Source organism: Spea bombifrons, chromosome 11 (assembly GCF_027358695.1).
Source record: "Spea bombifrons isolate aSpeBom1 chromosome 11, aSpeBom1.2.pri, whole genome shotgun sequence".
In the NCBI taxonomy this organism is placed as follows: domain Eukaryota; kingdom Metazoa; phylum Chordata; class Amphibia; order Anura; family Pelobatidae; genus Spea; species Spea bombifrons.
In genome coordinates, this window is record NC_071097.1 from 30,711,753 (window position 1) to 30,717,752 (window position 6,000).

The window sequence follows — 6,000 nt, forward strand, 5'->3', positions numbered from 1 at the left end:
TCACAATTAAGAGGGACATCTGATGTGCGTGCTAATCCCTGGCATAGCAAGGCAGGAAGAAAAGGCGCCCGTAGTACAGCTTCCCAATTACTAGAGTACAATATAGACCTAAAAACGTCGCACAACCACCGATCTTCTCTAATGATCCTGGCAGCCAAACCAGGCTGGAGTATGGATTCCTGGAGAGCTTGGATCACAGGATCCATGTTATTATTTATTGATTTATAGATCAATATCATATTCCTGTTTATTGGAATAGAATGTGGTGATGTCACAGAAGGATATTACTTATTACTATAACACCATTTTCCATATTAAGTGGGAATGTGATGTCATCAAAATCCAGTCTCCATCAGTCCTTTTCCACCAACCCCACCCCCACCTGTTTCCACGACAAATATAAAAAGTTTAGAAGATATCGGAGGCTGAGTGCTTGCTCACGCTAGTCTGGCAGATCGGGGCTGTAGGCTGCTACTGGGTTAAAGTGCATTTCTTATTAAAATAGGAATTAGTGAAGCAAATGCTGTTTGCTGAAGTGATGAGAGTGAAAATGATTTATTATAGTTTAGAGTCCGCCAAGCAATGTTGGTTTTCTTGTTCTTCTCAGGCAAGCACAGGTGGCGGAATCCGCACCTTTTGTTCACACCTGTAATATGTTCAAAGCCAGCATTTACTGCAGAAACACTACATTTGGGGCAGTGGCAAAAACCTCCCAAAACTAGTTGTCAGACCGCAGACGTTGCTGGTTTCCTGGGGAGATCTGAAAAGGAGTTGCTTTTGGGATCTTGAGGACAAAGTGAGAATCTCTGTTCTTGACAAAAATGCAACTATAACATTTTCACCAAAAAAAAGCCAACTATTCTTACATGGATCCGATGCAGGACAGAGGCGGACGATGCTGCTGTTTGACTTTCGTTACCATTCTCATTACCCTCAGTCAGCCAAAGACAGGCAGTAGTTCTACATGTCACACGCAGTTAAAATAAAACTAAAGGCTAAATATCCAGTGCACGGGTGGAAGGGGGGGGGCATACCAATATTGGAGGGCTACCTGTGTCCTGTGGTGTTAATGACGGCTTATTATACTGAAAACAGCCAAGCGCTAAGTATGTTACAGCTAAATAATTAGAAATATAGATACAAAGTGTATACGGTTGGGCTTAGGTATCATTATCTAGGGTGACGGGTAAAGTGCTGCCCCCTGTATGTTGGTTGTATAAGTGATTCATTCGTATAACCACCTGTTTTTATACATTCCACATATTGCAGGGCAGCACTTTACCTGTGCCGGCAAGCAACATATGAAAATGATACAGCTGATGTGGTCACCTTGTTGTGATATCTCGATTATTATATCTGCTGTTAGCCAAACTGGGTTTTTTCACTGGTACTCACCAGTCAAATAACTCACATCACACCACTGTTTAGATTGTTGGGACACCACGGTTAACTTAAGGGAAATACAAAGGGATTTATTCTGTGGTTAAATGGAATAAACATTATAGAGAACAAAGGGGCTGATAATTCCCGTTGTGGTTGTCAGTCTTAATTTCTCTCATCAAAACCATTTAGCAAATAAACCCCAAAGAGACACGCAATGGTGTGCAAGAGATCATGCAATTGCTAGGAAACCGGCGTAGCTGCGGTGAAACAAACCCGGATGGAAGCCGGTCCTGTCTGTATAGCAAACACTTGGTGTGTACTTACTGCGATACACGCGATCTATGTGCTCATGTACTTGGCTGCTAAGTAGGTGCAAGCGACTCATTATGACTATCATTCTATTGGCCTCTGTTCAATGGTGATGATGGTTTAACCCTTTGAGTATGGTGTGCCAACCATCTCCTGCTGCTTCCAGCACCCATGCCTTGTGATAAACTGAAGATAAAGCAATCCTGGTTTAAAAACTGCTTTATGGCTTAAAGGCGATCTGCCCACCTGGTTTAGGAAGGGGTTGCGCAAGTATGGAAAGCGCTGCCATTGAGTTCAATGGGATTGCTTTACTGCCCCTAATTAGCTGCAGCTTCTAACTCAGGTAAGCACTTTGCTGAAGAAAGCAGAACCATGGAACAGCTTGTTTTTAGAACTTTTTTTTGGCCAAGTACTGCTTACCTGGTACCCAATTTCCCTCCACAAAAAGGATGGAACAGGAAAAAGCCACTTCCGCCAAGTCCGGTAATAAAACCGACAGGGCGTGAGATTTGAAAGCTCAATCTAAACTCAGTTGGCCTGCGTAATGTTTATATAATTGTTGCTGAATGCCAGGGAATGATTAACTCGGGTCGTTGTTTGCTTCAATAATGATGATGGAAACAATGCCTCACAGAACAGTTTAATTACCTCGAGGTACCAGGACTCCATAAACAAACTTTTACTAACGGCTCCTTCATACCTTGGAAGAATGATTTAGTGGTCTGAGTGCTTGCATCATGTTTACAATGAAGACTTCGGGGTAATCTAGAGAAGACAGTATTAGCAGCTTATCCTATTATGCATTCAATTTGTCATACGCTAAAATAAAGGCATATAGCGATCATAAATTATTATTTTGCATGACTTGCAAATTAATTAATTAATTAGATGTTACAATGTAACAAAAAAAAACCTGCCTTAATTCAGGGGGTCGACAAACTTGGTTTGGATTCAGGAGCCACTCAAAATATTTAGGAGCCAACTTTTTCTTCTCTAATGTTCTTATTTTCAGATATTACCCCCTGGTCTGCTGCTAAAGGATGTTTATTGGGGAAATATGACGTAACTCATGTTTTCTGCAGATAACCCTTCATGACAAGGAGTATTTTACACCATAAATACTCATTCTTACACTAACACACTCTAACACCATACAGTAACACACACGCTAACACCATACACTATTACACACACACTATATGCTGACACACACACATTTACGCTAATGCCAAACTGTAACATATTCAACACCACTCTCCAACAACATACACACACTGGCTAACACTATACATATATAAAAATACACACACTAACGCTATGGACACATACACACTGAATCTGGCACTACAATACAGTAAACATACTGACTCTGACACAACAGTTTATACACACATACACACTAACCCTAGTATTATACACACACACACACACACAGACAGACACTGTAGTCATCACGCGCATGTGCAGAGAGTGCTCCCAATAATTCCAATGGGGGCACTTTCCAGCCAAACCTGGAGTGACTTTCAGATGAAATAGTACACTGCATATTAAGACATATTACTTAAATTAAATATTTTAATGTGATTTCACTGTTGGTGGTGCCATTTGGGTCAGTAAACTGCAAATAATCTAATTTTTCTGTATACGTCGGTTGCCGTGCGTAGACCGCAGATCCACGATGCCACAAAACTATAGCACATAACAGGCGGACCTACTGTCAACACGTTTAGAAAGTAAGACAGCACGTTATGTTAATCTGTTTACCTTTCTAAGGTGCGGCGATACAATTAATGCAACATAATGACAGCGAAAGCAATTATCCTTCTGTGGAGATTGCTTGCATTGGAGCATTTTAAATCCAGTCCAGAAGTTTCCAGAATATAATAAAAACACTGGTTTAGATTTGTGGAAATTATAAAATACACCAAAAATAAAGAGTTTATTTTGTTAAATAAAATCTTTTTTTCATAAACAAAGTTGCTTTTCCATTGCGTGCTGTTAAGTAGCTTTGTAAGACAAATTAACCACCGCCCAACATATTTGGATATAATTATATGCATATCTGTAGAGTCATGGTGATTAAGTAATTTAATCGGCATGGCAACCATTCCATCAAGTGCCAAGATTGCACCATCGGCTCTTTATAGATAACCCTAAACATTCTTTTCGCTATAGTAACTGCTGATGCGTTTCCCAGAAATCGTCACCGTAAGGTACAGATCCCCAATTTTCACTTTTTTAGCCACAACTCCCAACTTCTGCCCCCCCGGGGCTCGGGAGATGGAGTGTCACTAAAACTAGAGAATGAAATTGGGACTGTGGGATTGCGACCCCACATCCAGCCGAGAGCTATCCCTGTCTTGAGACGCGGGACTGTCTCATGAAATGCAGGAGAGGTGGCAAGCATGTTTAAGGTAGAATGACATTGACTTAAAGGTGGTTAGGCATAAAAAGTGCCCATCTGAAATGTGTTCTTACCACCATAGCAACCAATGAACTGAATTTGGATATTTTATTAGTTGTTATAGAGAAAAGGCCACTTTTAGAACTTTTCACTGAGAATCCCCTTTTTTATGTATTTTCCCCTATATAATCTTTAGCAACTATAGATTACAGGAAAATATGTAAAATATATAGCAGCCTATACTAATGATATAATATAAAGTATACTAATGCGCGGCGTCTCCCAGCCGTGACAGGCGGTCTGCGTGGCAGTGCGTGTCTCCCTGCACATTCTCACAAACCTCTAAGCTCCCAGCCCCACAGCTCACATCCGGGTCAGCTCGGTGATCGTCGCACATCCATCACATCGGGGATCGATGCCCAGGTCTGAATGGGGATTCCAAGCAGGAACTAAGACTCCGCCGAGTCGGAAGTGGACCGGCTGTGAGGATGGGGGAGTCCCGGCGACGGGAATATGAAGTCCGGGGCTGAGCGTAAACGGTAGGCGTCTTTTTATTGCCATTTAATGTTTCATTTAACCCCGTATTTAGGTTTTTTTTCCGGAAGCTAGAGTGGAGTTATTGTCAATATAGCCTTCAGTCCTGTAATCTGTTTTAATATTATTTTTCACGCAGTATAATCCTCAACTACAGCCCTGGGGAGATGTACTGAAATCCGGGCCTCCTGTGGTAACTTGAGCTAGTATGCAGGCCGGATTATAGGGGTCCTATTATATCAATATAGGGGGACTGAGCAAAGACTTGGTTAACGCTTTGGTATGCCATGGGTTAATGAGGACCTCTAAAGACACTGATAAGTCTAGGATGGACACAAGGGTGTAATTTACTATACAAACCACTGGACACCTGATGCTGTTTTTTTGCTCTGCCTTTTATATACTCACATCTGGTTCACGCCTGTAGGTCTTGGGATTTAACACGGTACAGCGAGGTTGCCGGTACTGTTGGTTCTAAAAACTGTGGCGACCTTTCTGTTCAATTCGGTTAGGACGTTTTCCAAAAAGATCCTTTCTATCCAATACTATTGTCCACCTCTCCAATAGTTGTCTTGTGTCTCGCGATAATAAATATGAACAGCAGGAGTTTATAAGATGGAGAGAAATATAGAATTTGAAGGCAGTTAAGAACCATTCGGCCCGTCTAGTCTGTCCGTTTCTTGCCTTGTCTAAGGTTCCGCAGCCGTATGGCAGTCGCATGCATGTTTGATTTTGGATGGACCCCCAGCTGTTTGTCCCTTAGAGAGAATATGCATACTGTATGGGTGCACTTCATCTGTTTTGTGTATGTATATATCAGACTTGAGCATCTGGATTGTACAAATTTTAAGGAAATTTGTTCGTTTGTATGTCCAAAAATGAGGAAAGACCCCCAAAAAAAACGAAGCAGAGAGCTTTGAATTTTCTTTTGCATTTAGTTGCTCTCACACGCTCCCCGTACCTTCTCTGCCGACCGCTCCGGTGTCTCCTTTTCTGCAGCTCCTCTTCTTGTTCTTCTGTCTTCTTTCTTTGTCCGCTTCTTCCCGATATCGGCTCCGTTAACCCGGCCTCCCAGAGCGTTTCTGCGAAAAAGTTAGAGCTTTTCTGGATACCCTCTCCCCTGATTAGAGGAACATGGGAGAGGCTGTCCACGTGTGGTGCACCATGGCTCCTCCGTCTTATGGAAACACTCAAAGAGGCCAGAACGTTGCAGGCAGATTCGCGGAGAAAGAGAAGCGATTCTGCACATCTCTTTCTCCGTGAATACTTCCGCCAAAGGGCGGAGCAATGTTGTGCCACATGAGGAGAGCCTCTTTCCCCTGATTGGACAAATTGGGGAGTGTGTGCTCAGAGGCTCCACCCTTTTGTAG

General features: G+C 42.3%; 1 protein-coding gene across 1 annotated transcript in view; it reads left to right on the forward strand.

Moving 5' to 3' along the window:
- The first annotated feature begins 4,539 nt into the window (after nucleotides 1-4,539).
- Nucleotides 4,540-6,000, forward strand: part of MFSD13A (major facilitator superfamily domain containing 13A) — a 12,524-nt gene continuing 11,063 nt past the window's right edge. The window contains exon 1 of the mRNA XM_053450401.1: nucleotides 4,540-4,636. The gene's annotated coding sequence lies outside the window, so the exon portion shown is untranslated. The remainder of the gene's footprint in view (nucleotides 4,637-6,000) is intronic.